The sequence below is a fragment of the Rhinopithecus bieti genome, unplaced genomic scaffold, assembly GCF_001698545.2.
Source record: "Rhinopithecus bieti isolate Rb0 unplaced genomic scaffold, ASM169854v2 scaffold_27010, whole genome shotgun sequence".
NCBI classification, from domain to species: Eukaryota; Metazoa; Chordata; class Mammalia; order Primates; family Cercopithecidae; genus Rhinopithecus; species Rhinopithecus bieti.
Window position 1 is genome coordinate 2,815,191 of NW_016812757.1, and position 14,542 is coordinate 2,829,732.

Here is a 14,542-nt window from a genome sequence, read left to right on the forward strand (position 1 = left end):
CCTCCCCTCCCCTGCCCTTCTTTTCTTTTTTTTTTTTTGGGGGGGTTTCACTCTTGTTGCCCAGGCTGGAGTACAATAGCGTGATCTTGGCTCACTGCAACCTCTGCCTCCTGGGTTCAAGCGATTCTCCTGCCTCAGCCTCCCGTGTAGCTGGGATTACAGGTACCTGCCACCATGCCCAGCTAATTTTTGTGTTTTTGGTAGAGATGGGGTTTCACCATGTTGGCCAGGCTGGTCTCAAACTCCTTACCTCGTGATCCACCTGCCTCGGCCTCCCGAAGTGCTGGGATTACAGGTGTGAGCCACCGTGCCAGGCGTCTTTCTTTCTTCTTAAATAGTAGTTTTATTAAAATAGAATTCAAACAGCATAAAAGTCATCAGTTTAAAGTACACCATTCTGTGGTTTTTAATCAATCTGTTAATATATTACTTTGGAAAGTGTTGCTATCTTAGCAACATTGTCTTCCATCCATGAGCATGGGATATCTACTTTTTTAGGGCTTCTTTAATTTTTTTTAATGATGTTTTGGTAGTTATTAATATACAGATCTTACACATCTTTTGTTAAATCTGTTTCTAAGTATTCTTTCTGGTGCTATTCTAAATTATGTTTCTTGTAATAACATATAGTGTTACTCAGTCAAACAATTCCTGCCATTTGAATGGAGTGTTTAAACCATTTAGTGTAATTACTGATAACACTGAATTTATGTCTGCCATTGTACTATTTGTTTTCCATGGATCTTAATGTCATTTGTGTTCTTCTGTTCTTCCATTTTGCCTTCTTTTTCATTAGCTTATTTTATCCTCTTTTAATTCTATTTTTATTGTATTATATTCTTTTGAGTTATTTTTTTCATGGTTGCCCTGAAAAGCAAGCTTTTCTGTGGGTTTGCACCTCTCTCTATAGGAGACTCACTGGGCAAAGCTGAGTGGCTGTGACTGAAAAGGAGGGGACAGAATGAAGAGCAAGGGGACAGTTTGTTATCTCAGAATTGTCTGTGTTGATGGATTTATTCATTAACTTCTTGGTGGATTTTTTTTAACATAGTAAACCTCAGTTTTTTCTGCAGTGTTCTACTATGCCTCACAACTGTCTGACTGGATAAGATTTCTAATGTCAGTAGCGTTTCCTCTGGGCTTGAAGAAAGGCTTTGGACCCTGCTCTTCTCCTCCCTGCTTCTCTAACTGCCTGTGTTCTTCCCTTGTTTCTTAGGCATCCAGCACGCTGCTGACTCTGACATGCCCCCAGCATCCCCCAGCTCTGCAGGGAGCCCTGGTGCCGGAGACCTTCTCCCACTTCTCCCTATGGGCGCCTGACCTGAGGGCAGAGCTGTCTGAGTGTGCATAAGCACAGTAGGACATCAGGACCTGGCTGGAAGACACTTCCCCTCCTCCCCTCTGGAATTCTCAGAGGTAACTTTGAATTTGGAAAATGAAGGCTTGCCAACCTTCATTGATCTCTTCTGAGTGGAATCTCAGGCCATTGCTGGAAAAGATGGTAGGCCTGCCTGGGTGGATTTTTCTATACCTCTTAAGCCACACTATATAGGCAGTTTTCTAGTAGATTTCCCTGGAATGAATTTTAAGATAGTGTTCAACACATTATTTTATGCCATTGTAGTTATTTATACTTTGGAAAGATTTCCAGGTTTGTTCATTTGCTGTTTATAACAATCTTTTGAGACTCCTGTTTTAGATCTCCCTGATTCACCAGAGAACACGCGGATTGAGCCCCCGCGTGTGCCAGGCACAGCTCTAACTCAGAACACAGTGAGGCTGCACCAGTTCCTGCTCGCATGGAGATTCTGTATTTGTGGGGAGTACAGGTGGAGGATGGGGGTAGGGACAGGCAGGAAGAGACAGATAATTTTCATTTGACAGTAGCAGAAGCAAATTACATGCTATGCAACAAGCCCTAGATATTGTAGAGAAAAGAAAAAGTAGACTATTTAGTCCTGTTTAGTAGGACGGGGCAGGTTGCAGTTTTAAGTGGAGTGGTCAGGGAGGTCTCTAAAGGAGAAATTGAATATGGACTTTAAGGAGGTGCAGGAACTAGCCACTTAGCATCTGGGCAAGAGCGCTGCAGAGAGAAGGACTGGTGGCCGTAGCACACAGACAGCTGGAGGAGCACCCAGCCCAGCGTGGCTGGAAGGACACAGCACAGAGCCGTGAGCTGGGACTGAGCGGGACATAGCAGGACCTGACTGTGCCTGCCATTGCAGGCTGTTGGGGAATTCTGGGTTCACGATCAGAAATCAGTGTAGGGTTTTAAGCAGAGAAGCGTGGTCTAATTCATTTTAATCAGCTTACTCTGGCCTCTACATTGAGAATAAACTGTAGAAGGTGGAGGAAAGGGTAGAATCCAGGAGACCATCTTGGAGAATATTGCAGATGGCAGAAGACAAGGCTAGAGTCCAGGAGACCATCTCAGAGGACTTTGGAGAGAGTGGAAGACAAGGGTAGAGTTCAGGAGACCATCTCGGAGGCCATTGCAGAGGGTAGAGGACAAGACTGGAGTCCAGGAGACCATCTCAGAGAGCTTTGGAGATGGTAGAGGACAAGGCTAGAGTCCAGGAGACCATCTCAGAGGTCATTGTAGAAGGCGGATGACGAGGCTAGAATCCAGGAGACCATCTCAGAGGACATTAGAGAGGGTGGAGGACAAGGCCAGAGTCCAGGAGACCATGTCAGAGGATGTTGGAGAGGGTGGAGGACAAGGGTCGAGTCCAGGAGACCATCTCAGAGGATGTTGGAGAGGGCGGTGGAAAAGAGTACAATCCAGGAGACCATCTCAGAGGTCATTGGAGAATTCTACTTTAGTAATCCAGGCAAGAGATAGTGGGGCACACTCTGCAGATAGCAGCAGCAGCAGCAGCAGCAGCAGGGAAAAGTGGCCACATTCTGGATACAGTTTGAAGAGAAAGCCCTTACCATGTCCTTCCAGAGTGCTTGTTGAGTATGAGGAAAAGGGGAAGGTCTGTAATGGTTCCAGGGACTTTAGTTTGAGTAACCAGATGGAATTCTCACCAGTGGAGATGGAGTAGGTTGCAGCCAGAGAAGGTTTGGGTGCAAAAAGGGATTCAGAGGCCGGGCACGGTGGCTCACGCTTGTAATCCCAGCACTTTGGGAGACCGAGATGGGTGGATCACCTGAGGTCAGGAGTTCGAGACCAGCCTGGCCAACATGGCAAAACCCCGTCTCTACTAAAAATATAAAAATTAGCTGAGAGTTGTGGCAGATGCCTGTCATTCCAGCTACTCGGGAGGCTGAGTCAGGAGAATCTCTTGAACCTGGGAGGCGGAGGTTGCAACGAGCTGAGATCACGTCATTGCACTCCAGCCTGGGTGACAAAAGCGAGACTCCGTCTCAATTAAAAAAAGAGATTCAGAGTTCAGTTTTGGACTTGCTGAGTGTGAGAAGATTATAAACCACCCACGTGGAGATGCCGAGTGGGTGATCCTATCCAGAGCTGGTCGTTTAAGAGGGCGGTCTGTGCCGAGGATGTGATGGCAGTCTTTGGCCTCTGGTTGGTGCTTCAAGGAATAAGATCAGATGAGATCTCCAGTGAAAGAAGAGAGGAGTTGTACGGACAGGGCCCTGGGGCATTCCAGCTTCATGAGGAGCAGAAGAGGACAAGCCAGCAAAGGAGAACAAGAGGGAACAATCAGGGAGGAAGCGGGGAAACCAGGAGCATGGAGAGGACTGAGAATGGAGGCTCAGGTCAGTGCCGGGGCCAGTGGTCCGGTGGCTGTGGCCACACATGCTGGACTGGAGAGAAGAATGCAGGGGAGGTAGTGGATACAGGGATTGTAGACGACTCAGTTGAGCTTTGCTGCAAAAGGGAGCAGAGTTTGAGGTGGTAGCCGGTGGGGTAAATAAGCTTAGGAGAATTGGTTTTCAGTTGGAAGCATTATCAGCATGTTTAGATGCTGATGGGAGTGATTGAGTAGAGAGTGAAATATTGATTTTGTGGGATGGAGAGTTTCTGAAAACACTTCTTGAGTAGGCGAGAGAGATGGGTTTGTGGACAAGTGGAGTTACTGGCTTTAGGAGGAACATGGATAGTTACCAGTGGGGATGGACCAAATGACGGATACATGCATGGGTGGTGCTCGGAGGAGGCGGCTCCGCAGTTCTCTTCTGATTGCCGACCTTCCTTTGTGAAATGGGAGTCAAAGCTAGCATCTGAGCATGCCACGTGGAGGAGGGATTGGAAGTCTGCAGAGACCAGGAGGCAGCAGAAAGTCCTCTAGAGAGGCGGAGGTGCAGAGCGGTCATCTGAAGCTTTCACAGCCCTCTCGAAGCCCTGGCCACAGACTGAAGGAGCCACTCTGGTGACTGCATGCTTCTCTAGATAGCTCTGCTGGGGAGTTGACGCGTGCAGATCAAGAATTGAGTGATCGTTTGGCCAAGCTGAGGGGGACACAGGGAAAGAGTGGCTGGAGTTGGTAGTGTGTGCCGGGGAGAGAGGATCCTAATCTCAGAGGGCACTGAGACAGGGAAGTGAGGAGCGAGGACAGCAGGGCTGAGGGAGGAAGGAGCAGAGGAGGAGCCATTGGAGATGCGGGAGGAGGCCGAGCACTGTGGGGCCGGGGCGATGGAGAAGGGACCTGCAGTGGCACAGGGAGGGATCTGAGGTGGTGTGAGGAATCCGGAATGTGGGGTGTCTGCGAGTGCCGCGGGTTCCAGTGTTCCTCCCAAAAGCTCGGCTTCTTAGTCATCCTGCCTCACATTTTCATTGTCCGTACTTTAAAAGGGCTGCTGGAGAGATCTGCCCCTCCACTTACCCGATTGCCTAGTTACCCCTTTGGTGGGTAATTGCTAAGGTGAAAAGGCATTGCTAAGGTGTCCCTGTTGCATTTCCTGGCTGGGGCACTGTGGCCCCGATGTGGCCACCAAGAAAGCTGACATTTGAAGTTTCCCCTCCCACTTTCTCTTCCATTCCTTGGAAAATAAATGCATTCTAACTTTATGGTTATTTTTTAATCTTAACATTGACATATTAGGATTATTGCATCTTTCACTGCAGTGCTTTTGCTGGTCCCGAGATAGGGACTCCTCAGGTGTGAGGGAGACATTAAAGAACCCTGGAGAAAACTCATCATGAGGCCAAGTGGAATTTTGTGTTCTCTCTGTTGGCCACGCCCACCTCCCAGGACGCTCTGTTTGGGAATCTGTCTCAAACAAATTCCAAGAACTGTGAAATGGCTTCATATTCACAAAAGAGTCGTGGTGAAGTGGCCAAAATACTAGGAAATGACATTCCAGCATGAACAAAGATGTTTTTAAATGTTCAGGATTTATAAAGAGAGATGGTTTTCATGGACTGTAAACCAGCCTCAGTCCAGCCTTCTATGACTGACGTAGCTAAATCTGAAGTACAGGTTTTTTTTCTGTTTGGTTTTGTTGTTTTGTTTTCCCAAGTGGAGAAATATCAGTAGTTTAAAAAGAAAAGAAATCATCGGTTAAAAACTTGGCCTTAGCCTTGGCCATCACTCAGCCTTGGGACCGGCCACGTTTGGGAACTGCAGCTTTGTGTGGCCGGCTCATTGCTGGTCTGCCTTTGGCTAGCTGACCTTTAGGGCAAAGGTCGTTTTTAAAGCATGAACTGGAAGCGAAAAGATCGATACCTTGCGCTAGTTCCTCCTGGTTTCAGAGTTCCTGATGTGGGGAAATAAGCAGTATTTTTAGAAATGGAAACAGAGATGCTCTTCTGAGATGCAGCGGCTGATGGTGTCGTTAAAACCAATCGTAACCACATTTTCCACATTTAGCTCAGTTACAGTTTTCTGGGGTTTGTTTTCTTTTGTTTTTCAGCACTTTGGGCCATTTTCCTCCCTGTTCTGTACTCTAGGCTATGGTGTTAAGTCAGTCTGTTGCTGGGTCAGTCTTCTCTGAGCCTTCTGGGTGTGTATACTTGCCAAATTGGAGGGGGCCAGAGAACTACTGGCAAGAGAACAGCAAGTGCCTGTTTTCTATGGCAGTATAGATTTCTCTAGAAAGATCAAGTCGGCATTTAATGAGCACCCATGATGTGCAAGGTCCCATGCTTGAGGCCCGCAGGATAAATGAGGAGACACAGGCCGACTTCTGTTTGTAAGATTGTGGGTTTTTTTGTTGATATTCTTTTTTTTTTTTTTGGGTAATGTTGACAAGCTGAGGATGTGGACTCCAGTTCCCAAAACTTGGGCACAGGCCAGAGTAAAACTAAGACGATGAGAAATGGGTGCTGACTGTTCGAAGAATTCTCACAACCAAGGCAGTTTTGAGCCTGCTGTGAGGAAAGACATGAGGAGAACCTGGGCCCTGGAACAGCAGGGCTGGGGGGCCGCTTGGAGCCTGGAGTCTGAAGATTTCCTGTCGGGAGGAGGGAGAATCTGTCTCCTGGGCAGGAAGAACCATTCAGATGTGTCAAGGGTAGTGATGTGATTCAAGACAAAAGGGTTCTGGATGGTTGATTGGGTGACACCTGCTTCTGGGATAAAGAGAAGAAGACCCAGCAGGAAATGTTGCATCATGAGGCTTAACAAAACAAATATATTTTGTCCTTATTTTAAACATATATTTCTTTTGATTATTCCCAAAAGCCTAACAACAGAGCTTCATAGACACATGCATATACATTCGTTAAAGAAATATCATGCCTACTCTCAGACTTACAGCTTCATCAATAACTTCTAATTTTAGCTCAGTTTAACACTGCTTTATGGGGCCGGGCGCGGTGGCTCAAGCCTGTAATCCCAGCACTTTGGGAGGCCGAGACGGGCGGATCACGAGGTCAGGAGATCGAGACCATCCTGGCTAATGCGGTGAAACCCTGTCTCTACTTAAAATACAAAAAACTAGCCGGGCGACGAGGCGGGCGCCTGTAGTCCCAGCTACTCGGGAGGCTGAGGCAGGAGAATGGCGTAAACCCGGGAGGCAGAGCTTGCAGTGAGCTGAGATCCGGCCACTGCACTCCAGCCTGGGTGATAGAGCGAGACTCCGTCTCAAAAAAAAAAAAACAAAAAAACAAAAAAACAAAACACTGCTTTATTACGTATTAATGAGAACACCATTAGTATCTTGCCTTTATAATTTGTTATAAAATGGGTAACATAATTCAATCACCTCAATCTTGATTTAAACCTGACCTTACTGATTTTAATAATCTGTTTTATGAGTTATGTTTCATAATTTATCTCTCAGTGCTTTAAAAATTACTTTTCCTTTTTTCTCTCTCTCTGTAAATATATATAATATAAATAAATATAATACCTATAATTATAGATACATAAATATATAGTCAATGTAAAAACATTTGTTTGAATTTAAAAATAAGGTGAAACCTCTTCTGATAGAACATAGGGTTGATCGATTTGACAGTGAGAACCTCCTTTGTTTCTTAGGTTATTAGAATGAGCTAAATATACAAATAATATTGACAAACATGTAATTGAAACATTTTTAATAATAAAATCGTGTATTAAGATTTTTTTCAGGCTCGTTCTGAGTATATTGACTTAAACAAGGTGGCTTTAAGTGAAAAAGTAATGAGTACAATTATTTATAAAGTCTTAGTATAGTCTCTTGATGTATTTCCCAGAAACTGGACTTGAATGACTAATGTCTTGGTTGTTCATTATTTACGTATCTGGTGGTTCCCCAAGGTTTACTTTTGTGGGAAGATCTGCTGATTAAGTTGTCAGCTGATCACTTAGAGTTAGTTTCTCTTTGATTACTATGTGGTTTTTGGCATATATGTAGAAGTTCAGGACTTGAGTTTCATTTTTACAATGAGTCTTCTAGTCCATCTGTGTATGTATGTGAACAACGTAGTGAAGTTATTATAGCTATAAAAGTGAAAAATTGGAACAAAATTGATCTTGAATTGAGTCTTATTATACATATAAGTAATATTTATCTGTAGATATACAAACTTAAAGAGAAAAAAATCCAAATTCTTCTATTTTCAATAGAAGTTTATTTTTTAGATTTAAGAAATATACATTAATTTTATATTTATCCTGTTTTATGAATTATGTAATCATTACAATTGCTGTAATTTTAATAGTTGGAACCTTATGGTAACAAGCTATTTCAAAATTAATACTTTTCTTAATTTTAAAATCAGTAAAATACTTCTGCTGATAAAATATAGACAAAGAATCTTAGCTTACATTACATGAAGTAAAAATTATGTCAGGAGAATAACAATGCTAATATAGTTTCAGAGAGATAAAGGAATGCTATAAAATTTCTGCCCAAGAAGAAAGTTTCTGCATATATAAAAATTAGTGATAGGCCAAAAATTAAATCGTTTTCAACTGACCTTGACTTATTTTTCAAAAGGCAATATGCCAGAAGTTACATCATTTTCAGTGATTTGTAGTTCTTATGAATTTTTCTGATGGCAACTGAGGGCGCGTGCAAAGGGCCTGAGTAGTTTTTAAAAATTATTTTAAGCCGTATTTAAGCCAAAAAAAGGGACAGCCTCTGCTGCAGGCCACACAGTGCCGATGAGAGGGTCTGTGGGAAGAGGTGGAGCTGGAGAGTTGGTGAGGCCTGGCTCTGCCCTGTCCTGCCCACGTGATCTGGAGAAGCCACATCTCTCTTGGATTTGTTCATTGTACAATGGGAATGGCAGATGCTCTCTCTAAGGATCAGATGTATTGAAGGATGGGGAAATTGTTCATAACGTGTGATCAACATTCAGATATTAGCCACTCACATGTTAACTATGGGCTAAGAACTAAATGCACACAAAATGACCACCTACAGCCCAATCTAGGTCCCGAGGGAAGAGGGAAGGAGGTCAGTGTGTGCAGCTGGTGCAGCCATGCTAAATGGTGGAAACTCAGCAGAAACAAACAAGATACCAGCGAGCTCTGTTGCTCCCAGCTGCAAGGAAGACTGGGTGTGGAGATTGTCTACATGTTTTATTCTCTTAGGGGAGAACACTGTGATGGTGCTGCAGGGCTGCAGGAATTTGGGAGACCCAGATCTGGCTGAGAGATGTCTTCTGTCACAGCACAGAGAGAGGGGACAACTTTAGAGGAGGTTGATTTTGATTCTCAAGCTCTTGGAGCCACGCAAGTTTGGGTCCTGCCCAGAGGTCTAGGGATGCATGAAATACCACATGGTTGCTGCTGACAGCTATCATTTATTTATCACTTTGATGTTTATAAATGAAATTCCATTTGCATGGTTATTTTGCCAGCTTACACAATTCCCCTGTGAGCTATGGTGTTTCCCATCATCCAGCTGAGAAAACTGAGACTGAACAAGGCTTGCTCAAGATGAGGCAACGGGCTATTGGTGGAGTTGAAACAAGCCCAGGATGCTCCATTTCCAAATCTCACATTACCTTTCTGCCTGGTAAAAATTTTGGAGGGACTCTTAGGAGGTGACTCTTAGCACCAGGAAAGCAGGGAAGATTAGAACATCTTGGAAAATATCTTGATTCCAAATGGAAGTGATTTAGGATTGCAAGACTCTCCAGGGTCCAGATGGGCATGGGCCTGGTGGGAGTGGAGTGGATCATTTCTGGACATTGCTGTTTTGGAGGAGCCATTTTAAGGGCTATCAGCTGGTGTTTCATGTGCTTCAGAAGAGATCTTGAGTACCAGAAATAATGGTGTCCAGCAGTGGGAAGAAGCACATATTGAAATCAGATGAATTATTTTGCAGAGACTAGGAACATGACTGTGAAGTCCATTAGTGGATGAGGTCACTGGGGACAGAGGAGAGGCACCAGTGGGCTCTGGGGTGCCTGTCCATCCCTGAAAGCATAGGCCATGTGGGATGACCACATGGGGCTTTTGATTTCTCTTCTGGGTCCTCTTTGCCCAATTCAAGTTGAAAACTTCGGTGCCGGCTAAAGTCAGCCCCAAAGAGTGTCCTATTATCACCAATACTTCCCAGAAAGAAAAAGTCAAATGCAATTTGAGGTTTTGAAGAATCAGAATGAAGAGCCTGCCGTTAAACATTTCTCCACTTTGTGAATAAGTCAACTGAATGTGAGGATTAACTACAAACAGGAGGTTTGTACATAAATGTTTCCAGAATGGGGGAAAAAATCACATTTCAGAATCTTTGAAGAAGGGGTTAACCTGGGGAAGGCATTTCACAGTCCCCTCCCCTCCCCTCCTTTTTTTTTTTTTTTTTTTTTTTAAGGAAATCAAGAAACTTCTGGTAGAATAGAGAATAAATTGAAAGTGCATCGTCCGAGGAAGGTTCTTATATAGGACAGGAATTAAAGGACATCCTCTGTATTAAAAGGATCATGAAATCCACAGACTTTGCTAGCTGACCCTGGAGGCAGTCTAGGCCTCTTTAGCACAGAGCTGAGTCTCTCCTGGAAGAGACCATGGAGTGAGTAGGGTGTGGGCGTTACCCGGGACTTCCATTTCAGAGACCTGCACTCAGCCCTGGGCCTATTCTATGTTCTTTCAATTCATTGACGAATCAACACTGGATTTTTGAAATTCATTCAGGATCTGTCTTTGCTCTTAATCTTAACTTTTGTATTTGAGTTCTAAAAGTTCTCTAAGGAATTACTCAGTTAAGTAATTGTGGATAATTTATTTTAAAAATAAATATACATACACAGTAAAATTATTAAACTACAGAGAGTGTATTAAGTTAAAATTTAAATTCTCTACCTTCTTCCCCAGAGAAAACCACTATCATCATCACCATTATTATTGTTATTTTATTTACCCTTCTAGAAAATTTAGGAGGCATAAAAGATACCCGCTTTTTAATCAGAACAGAATTCTGCCATATTACTGTTTTAAGCAGTGCATTTAAAGAGCTGTATTCAGTAGAATTTGACACATGAAAAACTGAGTTATGTCAGTTTTGGAGCATCATTCGCAAATATCCGTGAACCTTCCTTTCAAATAAGAGCATTGTCGATGTGAATGGTGCCCCCATATATTGCTGCCCTGGCATCCCACCTTTCCCCTGAGCTACCTACTAATCTTCCCTTGCTATTTTAAGCATTCTTTATTGCTAAACCTCATATCCTTTTATTCATTAACAATGATATTGTGCTATAGGTAGACTTGCTTACTCAGTGTTCTCTAAGATTTAACCATGTTGTTTTGTGTAACTGTATTTATTCATTTCATGTTGTGTGATATTTGATAATCGTAGCATCAGTTTCTTCATGCATTCTCCTGCCATTGGATGTTTGGATGATTTTCAATCTTTACTGTCAGAAAACAGTCTGCTATTAGCATTCTTGGTTCCTAAATACTTGGTCCACGAGTGCAATTTTTTTCTTGGTTATATACCAAGGAAGAGCACACCTGGGCCTGAAAAATAAAAGCTAATTAATGATTAAGTTTGCAAGAAAATGCTGTAATGATTTCTGAAGTGTGAGCATGCCAATTCACATTGCCATCAGCAGTGAATAAGAGTTTCCTTTAAAATTTATGCCTTTCTTATCCCAACACTAGGCATTATTAGGTGTGTTAAGTTTTGCCAAATTAATAGATGAATTTAAGGTACCAGTAATGTTGAGCTTCTTTTCCCATGTTTAATCATCATTAAACTGTAAAATGACTGCTCATATTTTTAGTCTAGTTTTTTTTATTAGATTGTGTTTTTCTTACTGGTTTGAACGCATTTTCCTATATTCTGAAGACTATTGTTAGTTTCATGTGTTAAAAATATTACCTCCCAGTTTGTGCGGTCCATTTTCACTTTCTGTAAGTTACCTTTTTAATGACTAGAAGTTCTTGATTTTAACATGCTGACTATATCAACCTTGCCCATTTATAGTTAGGGCCTTTTATTTAATACAGTCTTCTGTATTCTGAGGTCATAAGTCACTCTCTTATATATTTAATAGTTTTAAAAGTATTTAGAATTAACTTTTGTGTGTGATGGAGGAATCCAATATGATTTTATTCATAAGGAAAAACAATACCTAGTAACATTTATTGAATGGCCCTTTTTCTCTATTTATCTGAAATACGCACTCTGTTATGTGATATATTTCCATGTATTCATGTTTTTTTTTTCCTGTGTCTCCTTTATTACCTTGGTTAGATTGTCCACCTCTGTGTCAATGCAGCGTGCTCTTTTAGACGGAGTCTCACTCTGTCGCCCAGGCTGGAGTGCAGTGGCCAGATCTCAGCTCACTGCAAGCTCCGCCCCCCCGGGTTTACACCATTCTCCTGCCTCAGCCTCCCAAGTAGCTGGGACTACAGGTGCCCGCCACCTCGCCCGGCTAGTTTTTTGTATTTTTTAGTGGAGATGGGGTTTCACCGTATTAGCCAGGATGGTCTCGATCTCCTGACCTCGTGATCTGCCCGTCTCGGCCTCCCAAAGTGCTGGGATTACAGGCTTGAGCCACCGCGCCCGGCCCCAATGCAGCATGCTCTTAATGACTCCAGCTCTCTAGTAAGTTTTGGCACTTGGCTTTCAGCCTTTTCCCTCTTATTCAGTGGTGTTTGGCTATACCTGGTCCTCTGCCCTCTATAGAGATTTTAGAGTTAGTTTATGAACTAACAGCACCAATGACAACAGCAGCAAACCCTTATTGGGAAGTTGCTTGGATTGCATTAAATCTGTAGGTCCATTTAGAAAGAATTGGCATAATCTGTGATACTGACTTTTCTCATCCATGAACATTGTATCACCATCCATGTATTTATGTCTTAAATTTCTATGTTTTGTACTTTTCTCTAGATCCATACACCTTACTTATCTTTTGTTGAATGTGCTCCTAGTACCTTAGTTTCTTTTATACCCTTGGAAATGGAATCTTTGCTGGAGTGTATAAATGTAATTACCTTTTTAATATTGATCTTGCATCTAGTCACTTTACCACACCTTTGGTATTCTTAATATTTTGTCTATAGATTCTTGTACATATGCTGTGTTTTTTAAATAATGAAATTATTATTTATTCAATTTCAATTCTTATAGTTTCTCTTTCTTTTTATTGTTTTCTCTTTTGCATTAGAGCCCAAGGTATAATATTGAATTGAAGTAATCGCAGATATCTTTTCCTTCAGCCTGAGTTTTGTAGGGAATGTTCTAATTTAATTAAGAATATGTTTGCCGCCATATTTTTGTAAATGTCCTTTGTTAGGTTAAGGAAATTACCTTGTGTTTCTAATTTGTCGAGTTGTATTTTATGTTTTTAATCATAAATGCATGTTGAATTTTATCAAAGGCCTGTTCTGCATCTATTAAGAGGACCATATGGTTCTCACTGTTTTTTTTTTAATGTTCTATTACACTTACAGTATATTCTAATGTTAAATTCTCTTATACTTCTAAGATAAATCTAGCTTGTTTAAATACACATCTGACACACATCTGGATTCCATTTGCTCATATTTTGTTTTAAATTTTTGCTTCTTTACTCATGAGAGAGTTTGGCCTATATTTTTTCTTTCCTTAACTGCTTTTGTCTGATTAAAGAGGGAGGGTTTTTTTTTTTTCCCTGTTTTTCCCAATTTACCAGAAGATTTTTTGTACGATTTATATTATCTGCTCTTGAAATTTTGGTAGTACTCAACTGAAAACGAGACCTGGTGATTTTATTGTAGGAAGATTTCTAGTCAATTTTTTTCAAAGTTCGTAAAATTATTTGCACTCGTTTCTTCTTGAGTCAGTTCTCTTAAGCTTTATGTGTATATATATATGTTATATATAAAAAAGTATGTTAACATATGTTTATATATATAACTTAAGAAAAAAATTTAAAAATGAGCAAATAGAATCCAGATGTGTATTTATATTTTATATATACATACACACACACATATATATGTTTTAGAGATGGAATGTTACCGTGCTACCCAGGTTAAATTGTATTCTTTTAGGCATGTGTTCATAATTCCCTGCTTTTCAATTTAATTAGCATAAAATTATTCACAGATTTTAAAATCTCTTCTATTATTTATTACAATACAGTTGTTCTTTTTTCTTCCTCAACGAACCTGCCAGATTGTGCATTTATTATGATTTTCAAAGGAAAACACTCTTGACTTTGTTGAGCCTCTGTACTGTAACTTTACTTTGTGTTTTATTTATTTTTGCTTTTGTTTGTTATAGGTCTTCTTTTGCTCTCCTTGAGTTTGGGCTGTAGTTGCTTTTCTGACTTGTTCAGCTAAAAACAACTCAATAATTTTTAGCCCTGTAAGCATTTAAGATTATGAATTTTCTTTTCAGGGCTGGATTCAATGGCTCACATCTGTAATCCCAGCACTTTGGGAGGCCGAAGCTGGTGGATCACCTGAGGTCAGGAGTTTGAGACCAGCCTGGCCAACATGGCGAAACCCTGCCTCAGCTAAAAAATACAAAAATTAGCGAGGCATGGTGGTGGGCACCTGTAATCCCAGCTACTCGGGAGGCTGAGGCAGGAGAATTGCTTGAGCCCAGGAGATGGAGGTTGCAGTGAGCCAAGATCGTGCCACTGCACTCCAGCCTGGAAAACAAGAGCAAAACTGCATCTCAAAAAAAAATTTTCTTCTCACTACTGCTTTAATGGTGTCTCATATGTTTTCTTTTTTTTTTTTTTTTTTTTTTTTTTTTT

General features: G+C 41.7%; 1 protein-coding gene across 2 annotated transcripts in view; it reads left to right on the forward strand.

Annotated features, from left to right (window-relative positions):
* The window catches only part of RNF144A (ring finger protein 144A), a 124,329-nt gene that overhangs the window by 20,070 nt on the left and 89,717 nt on the right, over window positions 1-14,542 (forward strand). Inside the window, exon 2 of one of the 2 annotated variants that reach the window (XM_017896624.1) lies at window positions 1,217-1,416. The gene's annotated coding sequence lies outside the window, so the exon portion shown is untranslated. Of the gene's footprint in view, window positions 1-1,216; window positions 1,417-1,445; window positions 1,502-14,542 lie in introns of those variants that run through there. The other variant, XM_017896625.1, reaches the window with a different exon arrangement.